Raw genomic sequence first — 12,933 nt, forward strand, 5'->3', positions numbered from 1 at the left:
TGTTTGTGTGTTTGTGAGGACATGAAGCATCACTCACCTTTAAAGCAGCAGTCCAGCCTGAGCCTGGTCACACCTGAGCCTTCAAACAGCTGTCGGAGGTACTGAGGATGACTCTCTCTCTTCCTCTCCAGGGTGAACGACAGCATCGTATTCGTCAATGACGTGGACGTCAGAGAGGTCACTCACTCCACCGCCGTGGAGGCGCTGAAGGAGGCGGGGCCTGTGGTCAGGCTGTACGTGCTGCGGAGACGCCCACCGAGCGAACGCATCACACAGATCAAACTCATGAAAGGACCCAAAGGTGAGGCGGGAGGAGAGGAGGTGCTCAGGTGTTATGTAACTGTGGATCTCTGCTGCTCTGCCGCCCTCTGCTGGACACTTCCTGTCATTGTTTCATGTTTGATCTCAGCTGAAGAAGAATTAAAGCCATCACAGAGGCTCCATGCAGGAGATGATCAATGTTCACCAGGACTTTAACCTGTAACTCTCCAGCAGGTCCACATACTGTAACGATGCTTTATAAACCTGTTAGCAATAACAGCTGGTGATCATCCAGGATGGAGAGTCTCTGTGGTGCATCAGACAGACCTGATTCTACCTGAACATGTCCTGTTATATCAGACACACTGCTGCTTTGAGGAGCTCTGATACACCTGGAGCTCACCTGTAATCAGTTAGTGTGGGGGCTCAGCCTGTGGGGGCAGTGTCTAATCCAGATCAGGAATCATGGAAATCTAGAGTTTCACTCATCACTCATCACCAATAATCCTGTTTGATCGCTGCTTATTTTACATAAACATCATCTTTGCTTTTTACTTTATGCTTTAAAATGAGCGAAAACTCTGCAGGCCTTAGAAAGTAACACTAGAAAGTATGATTATAATTAATATCCATCCATTCTCTTCCACTTATCCTGTTCAGGGTCGTGGGAGGGCTGGAGCCTATGCCAGCTGTCATAGGGCGAGAGGCAGGGTAGAAGCCTGTCTCTCAACAGAGACACAGACAACCATTCACACCTGTGTGCAGTTTAGAGTGACCAAGTAACCTAACACCTGTAACTGCATGTGTTTGGACTGAGGGAGGAAACCCACGCAGACACAGGAGAACATGCAAACTCCACACAGAGAGGCCCGGGTCAAGGTGGAATCAAACCCAGACCTTCTAGATATCATTGTAGCTGTGAGGCAGCAGTGCTAACCACCGCGCCACTGTGCTGCCCGTTATAATATAATATTAATCATCATATTAAACAAATATATAGGTGATATCCTTGATTTACCCATCAGAGACAGTAAATCAGTGATCTTCCAGGTATGGACCTCAGTGATGATAGTAGACTCGCTCAAGAACCAGAGTCACAGGAACTTCATTTTAAAGGTTCTAATTGTTCTGTGTGTTTCTAATAATTAATGCTGCGTGAAGAACCTAAGAGACTTTGATTAATCCCATTCAGCGGGTTTTCCACCGTGGAAGCACTCGGTGCTCGGCCAAAAACGGGTTCAACTCCGGCCCCGCAAACTAGCTGGTCTCGAACCAAGAACACGTGCCGAAAGCGGCAAAAAGGCGTGACTCTGCCGTCTCAACATCAAGTTTTCTACCATATTACACGTGTATTACATGAGAAAAGCGAAGCGATTTTCACGGCTGTGAATTAGGTTGGGCTCTAAGGCTGAACTTGCTGCTTTGTATCAGTTCATATCACAGATAAAAGGACACAAAGTGCGTACTTGTCGTCTTGCTCTAATCTCTGTCTGTGTTTCCCTCTGTGCTGCACACAGATGCTGCAGTAGTTTGGTTTGGACCCTAAAAGGTGTTTGCAGCACAGAAAGGGGAGCATGTTCTCCCACGTTTGTGCGCTTCGGCTTCGTGTCCAGACGAGGACCCGCCCACACTCATACGTAAAGGAGCAGTTCATAGAAACGCGGTGGGAACGCGGGCCCGTTCTTAAGCGTTTCGCCGGTTCATTGAAACCAGCACCAGCACCGGCACCTCGGCGGTGGAAAAGTCGTAACTGGGTTTCTGGGTCCTGGTTCCCTCTGGGTTCTGGGGTTGTTAATCTAACCTGTCCCCCCTCTGGTGCAGGTCTGGGCTTCAGCATAGCTGGGGGTGTGGGGAACCAGCACGTTCCTGGAGACAACAGCATCTACGTCACCAAGATCATCGAGGGCGGGGCGGCACACCGTGACGGACGGCTACAGATTGGAGACAAAATCCTGGCGGTAGGTGACCTCACACTGTTTGTGCTCTCTGACAGGCTAAACTGAGCAGATCGTGGTCTAACCTGAGGCTCTGACCCCCTGATAGGTCAACCATATGTCTCTGGAGGACGTCCTGCATGAAGACGCCGTGTCGGCCCTGAAGAACACGGGGGAGGTGGTCTACCTGAAGGTGGCCACGCCCACCTCACAGTACATCCACCCGATCGATCGATACAGCCCCCCCGACCTGACCAGCTGTAGGTACCACTCATCATGAATGAACTGCTGATGCATTAATAACAGTAACAATGCTGCACACACCTGCTCTGCTCTGAACACCAACACACACATCAGTGCGTCTGTTTCAGCACGACTAACCAAACATCTGACTCCATCATTTTCCACATCACTGCTTTCACTGATTATGATTGATTATGAGGTGGTCCACCTGTGTGATTTTCATTACGCTTCATTTCATTGGTCAGTCAGAGAGACAGCAGGCGGAGCCAAATATCCATCAAAGTCCTGCAGAAGCAGAGATGAGGTCATCACAGCAGCTTCAGTCGGGGCTGAAACAGAAGCAGCAGCGTGATCAAATCAGATGTTTCTGTTTCCTCAGAGCTGCCCACACAGCTGATCCAAGTTCCTGATCTCTTTTTTCAGACTAGATCCTAATAATGTATCAAACCCAGTCTGTAAGCAGAGGTTTAACCCGTCCCTGATCCACAGTTCAGGGTCAGCACTGTTCCTGATCCAGGAGCCTCTGCAAAGCAGCTGCTGACTCCTCTGTCCTCTCTGCAGCCTACATGGAGCCAGACTACATGTGTGATTACCCACAAGCCCTCCCTCCTCCATCGCCACGACGATACTCCCCCATACCCCGCGGCATGATGGGAGAGGACGACTACTCGAGGGAGCCTCGCCGGGTGTGTGTGCAACGCGGCTCCACCGGCCTGGGCTTCAACATCGTGGGCGGGGAGGACGGAGAGGGCATCTTCATCTCCTTCATCCTCGCAGGAGGGCCAGCAGACCTGAGCGGAGAGCTCCGCAAGGGGGACCAGATCCTCAGTGTGAGTACCAGACCTGAGTACAAAGACCAGATCCTCAGTGTGAGTACACAGACCTGAGTATAAAGACCAGATCCTCAGTGTGAGTACACAGACCTGAGTATAAAGACCAGATCCTCAGTGTGAGTACACAGACCTGAGTATAAAGACCAGATCCTCAGTGTGAGTACCAGACCTGAGAACACAGACCAGATCCTCAGTGTGAGTACACAGACCTGAGTATAAAGACCAGAACAACAGCCAAAGCACACTCAGTGTGGGGTCTGTATCTTCAGACAGCTGGGTATCCTGTTCTACATGATCTGTATTATCTGAGTGAGGTGAATTTCTGTAGTGAGCTGATCTTGGCAGCTCCTCCTTCAGGAACCAGCTCCCTCACTGACTGTAGCTTTAGCTGAATAAGAGCTGCAGCACCATCTGTCTGTACTGAGGTGTGGAGCTCAGATTAGCTCAACAGGAGCTTCTTCCTAAGCAGAGCTCCTCAGCAGCTCACAGTCTGATGATGTTCTCTTCTACCCACAATAACAGGAATACCTCCACAGTATGAATGTGCTCATGCTACAGACACAAACAGGCTGTTTGGAGGTTTGTGTTCAGCTGTGTTTGTCTTTACAGTAATGAAATAATCAGAGTACTGTAATGAGTAACTTTGGTTTTACCATAACGCTGGTCCTCAGTCACAGAGCAGATCAGTCTGTAACCAGCAGGTGGCAAAGGAGACACACCTTTTCAGTTTAAAGTGTAAGGCTGCCCCCTGCTGGTCAGGCTGAGGTAATGACTGCAGTTTCATTCATCTAACATCTGATTTTGTGTGTGTGTGTGTGTGTGTGTGTGCACGCGCAGGTGAACGGGGTGGACCTCAGGTACGCCACACATGAGCAGGCAGCAGCAGCTCTGAAGAACGCTGGACAGACTGTTACCATAGTTGCACAGTACAGACCTGAAGGTAAGAACACACACACACACACACACACACACACACACACACACACACACTCACACACACACAGAGTGTGTAAAGACTCTCCTGATAGGCTGATCCAGGACCAGAGCCTGGTTATGAAGCAGTAAGCTCTGATTGTTGTAGTGATGCTGATAGTGGGTCCTGATGGCTGTGTGTGTGTGTGTGTGTAACGACCTCTGACTGTGTGACCTCTGCTCATGTGTGTGTGTTCAGAGTACAGCTGCTTTGAAGCAAAGATCCACGACCTGAGGGAGCAGATGATGAACAGCTTGTCTGGGAGTCTGAGAGCCAACCGCACCTTCTACATCAGGTAACCTGAGCCAACCTGAGCTCAGAGAGCAACCTGACACCTGCCTGCACACTGAGCATGAGCAAACACACCTGGTCCCAGGTTAGATTGGGATGGAGGGAGGGGCAGCCATCAGAACTGCATGCTGGGCCTCATTCATCTATGAGTGTCCTTACATAAATAACACACTAATAATTTCAGTTCAGTTCAGTTTTATTTATATAGCACCAAATCACAACAGTCACCTCACGGTGATTTTTATTGTGGGTAAAGACCCTACAATAATACAGAGAGAACCCAACAGTCAAAACGACCCCCTATGAGCAGTGTTAATTTGACAAAATATTTTCGTCATAGTTTTCATTGATGAACCTTTTTTTTATGATGATAACGAGATGATAACTAAATAAAAACTACCTAAAAGGATAAAAACGATAACGAAGTTAACTGACACTTTCTCAACGAATGAAAACGAGACGAAAATGTTTGTCAGGGACGAAATCCAATCAGAACTGATTTAATTTGTGACAGGGTGGGACAATTTAAAACATCCAATCAAACGCACAGTTGCACAAATTTGCTCTAAACCCGGGAAGGACAAACTAGCCTGTGATTGGTCGATCCTTCCGATAGAACTAAGTTATGTAAACAATGTCAGCAGGGAGAAAGAGAAGAGCCGATGTATGGACACATTTGTCCTTTGATGCTGTGACAAACAAAACGATGTGTAAACCATGTGGGGCGACTATCTCGGGTAAAAACACCACAAATCTTAAACATCTGCAAACCAGTCACCCAGATCTCCATGCAAAGGTCAGCATTTTAATGTCATGCAGGGTAAAGTGTTTTTCCCAGTTTGTGTTTAGAGAAAATCTCCACCCCGCGGTGGATTAGCCTTTATAATCTTAGTCCTGAACACTGCCCTGTACCTTTCAGAGCGTCCTGCTGTAAAACGCTGGATTATCTCAGTGAGGTGGTGTTAATGATCAGGTGTGTGGGAAGCAGGTGAAACGCTAATGTTAATATTATTAATAATATTCCATAACTTTAATAAATGTTTAATTTTGTGTAAGTGTGTATAATGACTAATTCAAGGGAACTGAAGAAAAGCATTTACATTTTACACCCTTTATATTTTAGTCGACTAAAACTAACTAAACTAAAACTATTCAGATACTAAATTATGACTAAAACTAAATCAAAATTTGCTGTCAAAAACGACCCCCTATGAGCAGCACTTGGTGACAGTGAGGAGGAAAAACTCCCTTTAACAGGAAGAAACCTCCAGCAGAACCAGGCTCAGGGAGGGGGGGGTCATCTGCTGAGGGGGGAGAGAGACAGAGATTAATAATAATTAATGATTAAATGCAGAGTAAATAAGGTGAATGAAAGAAACAGTGCATCAACCATCAGATTCATGTGAACCAGCAGCTTTCTTCTCTCTCCTATGGTACTAAATCAGATTCATTATAAATCAGTGAACTCAAACAGTCTCCATACACCACAGCTCCTCTCTAAGGAAACAATCTCAGGAAGACGTTCAGCTCGAGGTGGATCACAGAAACACAGAGATGCTCTGAAGCATCACTGAAGTACAAACTGAAATCTTTCAACCTTCCTGATGATGGATTAAAAAGTATTTCACAGTGATGTCACAGAGAGAAATGACTGATGTGCAGAGAAGGAAAACATCTGGACTCAGAGAAGCAGGAAGAGGTGACAGCCTCACTGCAGGGTTCAAGAATGAGAGTTTCATTTTAAAAACTGATCTGTGATCAGCGTGTGTGTCAGAGGGTTTGTGTGTCTGTGTCAGTGACAGGGTTACAGTCAATGACTGGTTCTAATGGAGGGCTTTATGCAGCACGTTTCATTCACACATTCATACTTTCCTCTCTGCCTCAGTGCTTTCTAACAGTCACAGGAATCAAACCACCAACCTTCACATTAGCAGATGACCCCTGAGCTACAGCCCCCCCATAACTGTTAACCTTTTTGTAGTTTAACGTGGTACTGTTACTTATTTGAATCCTATGTTGTTTTGGAAAACTAATTATACCATAGTAATAGTAGATTATCAGTAATAGTAATAATTAGCAGTAATAGTATCAGTAGTACTAGTAGCAGTATAGAGTTTAAAGATGTGTTCTGACACAGTCACACCATCTTTTGTTCATATGATGGTCTGATGGAGGTGTGTGAGTACAGATGAATCCAGGTGAGGTGTGTGTGACTCTCAGGTGTGTGTGACTCTCAGAGTACAGATGAATCAGGTGAGGTGTGTGTGACTCTCAGGTGTGTGTGAGCTCTCAGAGTACAGATGAATGAGGTGAGGTGTGTGTGACTCTCAGGTGTGTGTGAGCTCTCAGAGTACAGATGAATCAGGTGAGGTGTGTGTGACTCTCAGGTGTGTGTGAGCTCTCAGAGTACAGATGAATGAGGTGAGGTGTGTGTGACTCTCAGGTGTGTGTGACTCTCAGAGTACAGATGAATCAGGTGAGGTGTGTGTGACTCTCAGGTGTGTGTGACTCTCAGAGTACAGATGAATCAGGTGAGGTGTGTGTGACTCTCAGGTGTGTGTGAGCTCTCAGAGTACAGATGAATCAGGTGAGGTGTGTGTGACTCTCAGGTGTGTGTGACTCTCAGAGTACAGATGAATCAGGTGAGGTGTGTGTGACTCTCAGGTGTGTGTGAGCTCTCAGAGTACAGATGAATCAGGTGAGGTGTGTGTGACTCTCAGGTGTGTGTGACTCTCAGAGTACAGATGAATCAGGTGAGGTGTGTGTGACTCTCAGGTGTGTGTCAGTGTTTCCTGTCTCAGCTGCTCTGATGCTCACACTCTCACAGTGATCAACAGTCCCTCAGTAAACTCCTGAAACATGACTCTTTCTCAGGGGGCGGAGCCCCACAGCTGGTCCATTAGTGATCAAACAGCTGACACACTGAGGCGGTCACATGGCCTCCTGAGTAGAGGTCAGAGGTCAGGTCTTCACGGTGTCCTCTTTCAGGGCGCTCTTCGACTACGATAAGCAGTGGGACTGCGGCGTGCTGTCTCAGGCTCTGGACTTTAACTTCGGGGAGGTCTTCCACGTGATCGACAGCGCCGACGACGAGTGGTGGCAGGCGCGGAGGGTCAACCAGCAGGGGGAGCTGGAGGAGCTGGGCTACATCCCATCCAAGCACAGGTCAGTGAATACTTTATACACACCTGTAATCAGTGTCAGTGTGTGTTACATGGAGACAGACAGTGTGTGTCTGTGTGTTTCAGAGTGGAGAGGAAGGAGTGGTCACGGATGAAGAGCAAAGGTAACGTTTACCACCGAGGAGGAGGAGGAGGATGAAGGCAGACATGCTCATTAATCAGTAAATCCTCCCAAACTGATCAGAGGACAGTTACAAACACAGGAAATCATTTATTATATAAAAGATCAAATAATAGAAGATCATATAAAATAAAAATGAGCTCATTCCTGGATCCATTTTTAATGTTTACACTCAGTGGCCACTTCATTAGGAACACCAGTTCAACTCCTGCTAATGCAAGTATCTGAGCAGCCAATCACATGGCAGCAGCTCAGAGCATTTAGACATGATGAAGACGACCTGCTGAAGGTCAGACTGAAGGTAATTTAAATTCAATTCAATTCAATTTTATTTATATAGCGCCAAATCACAACAGTCGCCTCAAGGCGCTTTGTATTGTGGGTAAAGACCCTACAATAATACAGAGAAAACCCAACAGTCAAAACGACCCCCTATGAGCAGCACTTGGTGACAGTGGAAAGGAAAAACTCCCTTTTAACAGGAAGAAACCTCCATCAGAACCAGGCTCAGGGAGGGGCAGTCATCTGCTGAGGGGGGGCTGAGGGGAGAGAAAAGACATGCTGTGGAAGAGAGCCAGAGATTAATATCAATTAATGATTAAATGCAGAGTTGAGTATAAATAAAGTAAATAAGGTGAATAAAAAGAAACAGTGCATTATGTGAACCCCCCAGCAGACTAGGCCTATAGCAGCATAACTAAGGGAGGGTTCAGGGTCACCTGATCCAGCCCTAACTATAAGCTTTATCATAAAGGAAAGTTTTAAGCCTAATCTTAAAATAGAGAGGGTGTCTGTCTCCTGAATCCAAGCTGGAAGCTGGTTCCACAGAAGAGGGGCCTGAAAGCTGAAGGCTCTGCCTCCCATTCTACTCTTAAGTATCCTAGGAACCACAAGTAAGCCAGCAGTCTGAGAGAGAAGTGCTCTGTTGGGGTGATATGGTACTATGAGGTCTTTGAGATAAGATGGTGCCTGATTATTCAGGACCTTGTATGTGAGGAGAAGGATTTTAAATTCTATTCTAGATTTAACAGGGAGCCAATGAAGAGAAGCCAATATGGGAGAAATCTGCTCTCTCTTTCTAGTCCCTGTCAGTACTCTAGCTGCAGCATTTTGGATCAGCTGAAGGCTTTTCAGGGAGCTTTTAGGACAGCCTGATAATAATGAATTACAATAGTCCAGCCTAGAAGTAATAAATGCATGAATTAGCTTTTCAGCATCACTCTGAGAAAGGATGTTTCTAATTTTAGAAATATTGCACAAATGCAAAAAAGCGGTCCTACATATTTGTTTAATATGTGCATTGAAGGACAAATCCTGGTCAAAAATGACTCCAAGATTTCTCACAGTGTTACTGGAGGCCAAAGTAATGCCATCCAGAGTAAGTATCTGGTTAGACACCATGTTTCTAAGATTTGTGGGGCCGAGAACAAGAATTTCAGTTTTATCTGAATTTAGAAGCAGGAAATTAGAGGTCATCCAGGCCTTAATATCTTTAAGACATTCCTGCAGTTAATTAATTGATGTGTGTCATCTGGCTTCATTAATAGGTAAAGCTGAGTATCATCTGCATAACAATGAAATTGATGCAATGCTTTCTAATAATACTGCCTAAGGGAAGCATGTATAATGTAAATAAAATTGGTCCTAGCACAGAACCCTGTGGAACTCCATAATTAACCTTAGTGTGTGAAGAAGACTCCCCATTTACATGAACAAATTGGAGTCTATTAGATAAATATGATTCAAACCACTGCAGTGCAGTACCTTTAATACCTATAGCAAGCTCTAATCTCTGTAATAAAATGTTATGGTCAACAGTACCAAAAGCTGCACTGAGGTCCAACAGGACAAGCACAGAGATGAGTCCACTGTCAGAGGCTCTAAGAAGATCATTTGTAACCTTCACTAATGCTGTTTCTGTACTGTGATGAATTCTGAAACCTGACTGAAACTCTTCAAATAAACCGTTCCTCTGCAGATGATCAGTTAGCTGTTTTACAACTACTCTTTCAAGAATCTTTGAGAGAAAGGAAGGCTGGAGATTGGCCTATAATTAGCTAAGACAGCTGGGTCAGTGAGGCTTTTTAAGCAGAGGTTTAATTACAGCCACCTTGAAGGTCTGTGGTACATAGCCAACTAATAAAGACTGATTGATCATTTTTAAGATTGACTTCAGTAACTGCTGATATGGTGACATTTTCCCACCAACCATCTCTGGAGTTTACAGAGCAGGTCTGAAACACAGGAAATATCCATGGAAACAGCAGCTCTGTGGGAGAAAATGCCCTGCTGAGGTCAGAGGTCAGAGAAGGGCCAAACTGCTACAAGCTGATAGTAAACAAGAACTGAAATAACCAGTCAGTATATCAGGGTATGCAGAAGAGCATCTCTGAACCTTGAAGCAGATGGACCACAGCAGCAGGAGACCACACTGACTCCTGTTTACCAAGAACAGGAAACTGAAGCTACAGTTTACACAGATTCTCCAACACTGGACAAGAAGGAAAATGCTGCACTCAGACTGCCTCCACAGTCAGAGCTCAGATGTAGTTTATGAGGTCAAAGGTCAGAAACAGGAGGTGAAGCTCCATAAAATCAGTCGCTGCTTCACAGCTGCTGGGCAGGAGATTAAATTAAGATCAATGAGTGAAGTTTGTTTTTTGGTTTTGTGAACTTCAGATGATGCTGAACTTTGTCAGCAGAGCTCCAGAGTGAAGCTCTGGGACCTGGGAATGTTCTTCATGTTCTCTCTGTTCTCCTCTGTGAGGAACACAATCATTCAGCTTCAGACTGAGACTCAGAAACACACAGAAGCTCATCAGGTCCATCAGAGCTGCTCTGACCTCTGACTCACAGGAACCTCCTCCCTGACAGCAGGAAGTGACCAAAGCACCTCCGATCTCCTTTCTAGCCACTGACTCAGCATCAGCTCACACTGTAAAGATGTCAGATCAGCTTCATGTAGCTTCAGACCCTCCTGATCCTGGATCAGATCTCTGTGGAACTTCAGAGGGTGTTTCAGCCTCTCGCTCAGGTCCATGTCCTCTGTGCTTCTAACTGCAGGTGTGTTTTATTCTTCTTCTTCTTCCAGGTAGAGAAGGTTTTGTTCACAGCTATGAGCTCATCACTCAGATTGAAGGTAGTGTCACCGTTAACCTTTGACCTTTGACTGTGTTTACACGCCTGACTGAGGTCAAGACCTCCTCTGTGTGTGTGTGTGTGTTCAGTGGACTACGCTCGCCCCATCATCATCCTGGGACCCACCAAAGACCGAGTCAACGACGACCTGCTGTCCGAGTTCCCAGACAAGTTCGGCTCCTGCGTCCCTCGTAAGGCTCCGCCTACAGGTGGTCAGAACAGGAAGTAAACAGACAGGAAGTCACTGATGTAAGTCTCTCTCTCTCTCCACCTGCAGATACGACTCGCCCTCGCAGGGACTACGAGGTGGACGGGCGGGACTACCACTTTGTGTCGTCACGGGAACAGATGGAGCGGGACATCCAGTCGCATCGGTTCATCGAGCGGGACAGTACAACAACCACCTGTACGGGACGTCGGTGCAGAGCGTGAGGCAGGTTGGCCGAGCAGGTGAGACTCCGGGCTGTTCCACGGTGACCGTTTCTACGGCGCTCACGTGGCGGTGTGGTGATGGTGTGTGTGTGTGTGTTCAGGGGAGCACTGCATCCTGGACGTGTCGGCCAACGCGTGAGGAGGCTGCAGGCGGCTCAGCTCCACCCCGTCGCCATCTTCATCCGCCCGCGGTCCCTGGAGAACATCCTGTGAGTTAACCCTGAAGAACTGAGCGTTCACGCTGTGGTAGGAACACAAATGTGCTCTCTGACTCCGCCCACAAAACTGAAATTAGACCAGTCAATGAGATCTAATGACAGCAGCACAGCTGGAGGAGGTCCAGAGGTGACCATGTACCTGAGAGATCTGAGTTTAAAGCAGGTGTGGTTTTGTGGGCGGAGTCCTGGAGCGCTCTGATGTCACTGTGAGAGCTAACGTACCTGAAATCTCTGCAGGGATCTGAACAAGCGTCTGTCGGAGGAGCAGGCGAGGAAAGCTCTGGATCGAGCCATCAAGCTGGAGCAGGACTTCCTGGAGTGTTTCACAGGTAAAATAAAAACACGCTGCAAACGTAATGCTTCAAACGAGTCTGACCTCTGACCTCATCTCTGCCTCTTTTCCAGCCATCGTGCACGGTGACAGCTTCGAGGAGGTCTACCACCACGTCAAAGTGGTCATCGAGGAGCAGAGCGGCCCCTACATCTGGGTCCCCGCCCGCGACAGGCTCTGATTGGCTGCCGTCTCCACAGGAACTGCTGTCATCACCTCCTGGCTCCTCCCCCTCTAAGTGGCGAGCTGAGGGAGCGCAGACGTTTGTCTTTTTATCCTTTTTGTTTTCTTTCTTTGGGAGCTGAGGAGCGCGCTCAGTAATGGATGGAGATGTTTTTAATCTGAGGGGAGGACAGACACACAGCTGATTGGCTGATTGATTGATCGATCCTGTATTATCAGTAAATAATGAATCAGAGGCCTGTAGACTTGAGTTGGTATTGAAGTATTTATATCATGCTATTTATTTATTGATCATTTATTTATTGATTGGTGTGATGTGAAAATGGTGTGTGCGTGCGCGTGTGTGGCGTCGGTGTGTACTGTACATACAGACTTGTGTGACTGTAAATAAACGATGGGGCTCAAACACACAGTCTATTTCAGGGCTTAAAGTATCAAACAACCACTGGACTACAACACCCACAATCCTCCTCGCCTGCACCACGACACCCCACACACTCCCCTGCTGGACTTCATCTCCCACTGTCCTCCTCTGCCTGGACTACAACACCCTTAACCTCCCTTTGTTTGGACTACAACTTCCTGACTTTGCATCTGCTTCAACTAAATCACCCACAATCCTCCTCGGCTTGGACTACAACAACTTTGAGCTGGACTACGCGACCCATAACCCCCTGTCTTGACTTAAACGCACACGGCTTATCAATGCTACACACTGAGCTGCCTCATATGGACTACAGCTCCACAGTCCCCTCCTGATGGACACTTTGGACAGTGTTTAGGAGGTAAAACC

General features: G+C 46.9%; 1 pseudogene; it reads left to right on the forward strand.

Moving 5' to 3' along the window:
- The window catches only part of LOC115777000 (disks large homolog 4-like), a 48,193-nt pseudogene extending 35,823 nt beyond the window's left edge, over positions 1–12,370 (forward strand).
- Positions 12,371–12,933: the final 563 nt, after the last annotated feature.

This window comes from Archocentrus centrarchus, unplaced genomic scaffold (assembly GCF_007364275.1).
Source record: "Archocentrus centrarchus isolate MPI-CPG fArcCen1 unplaced genomic scaffold, fArcCen1 scaffold_41_ctg1, whole genome shotgun sequence".
Taxonomy (NCBI): domain Eukaryota; kingdom Metazoa; phylum Chordata; class Actinopteri; order Cichliformes; family Cichlidae; genus Archocentrus; species Archocentrus centrarchus.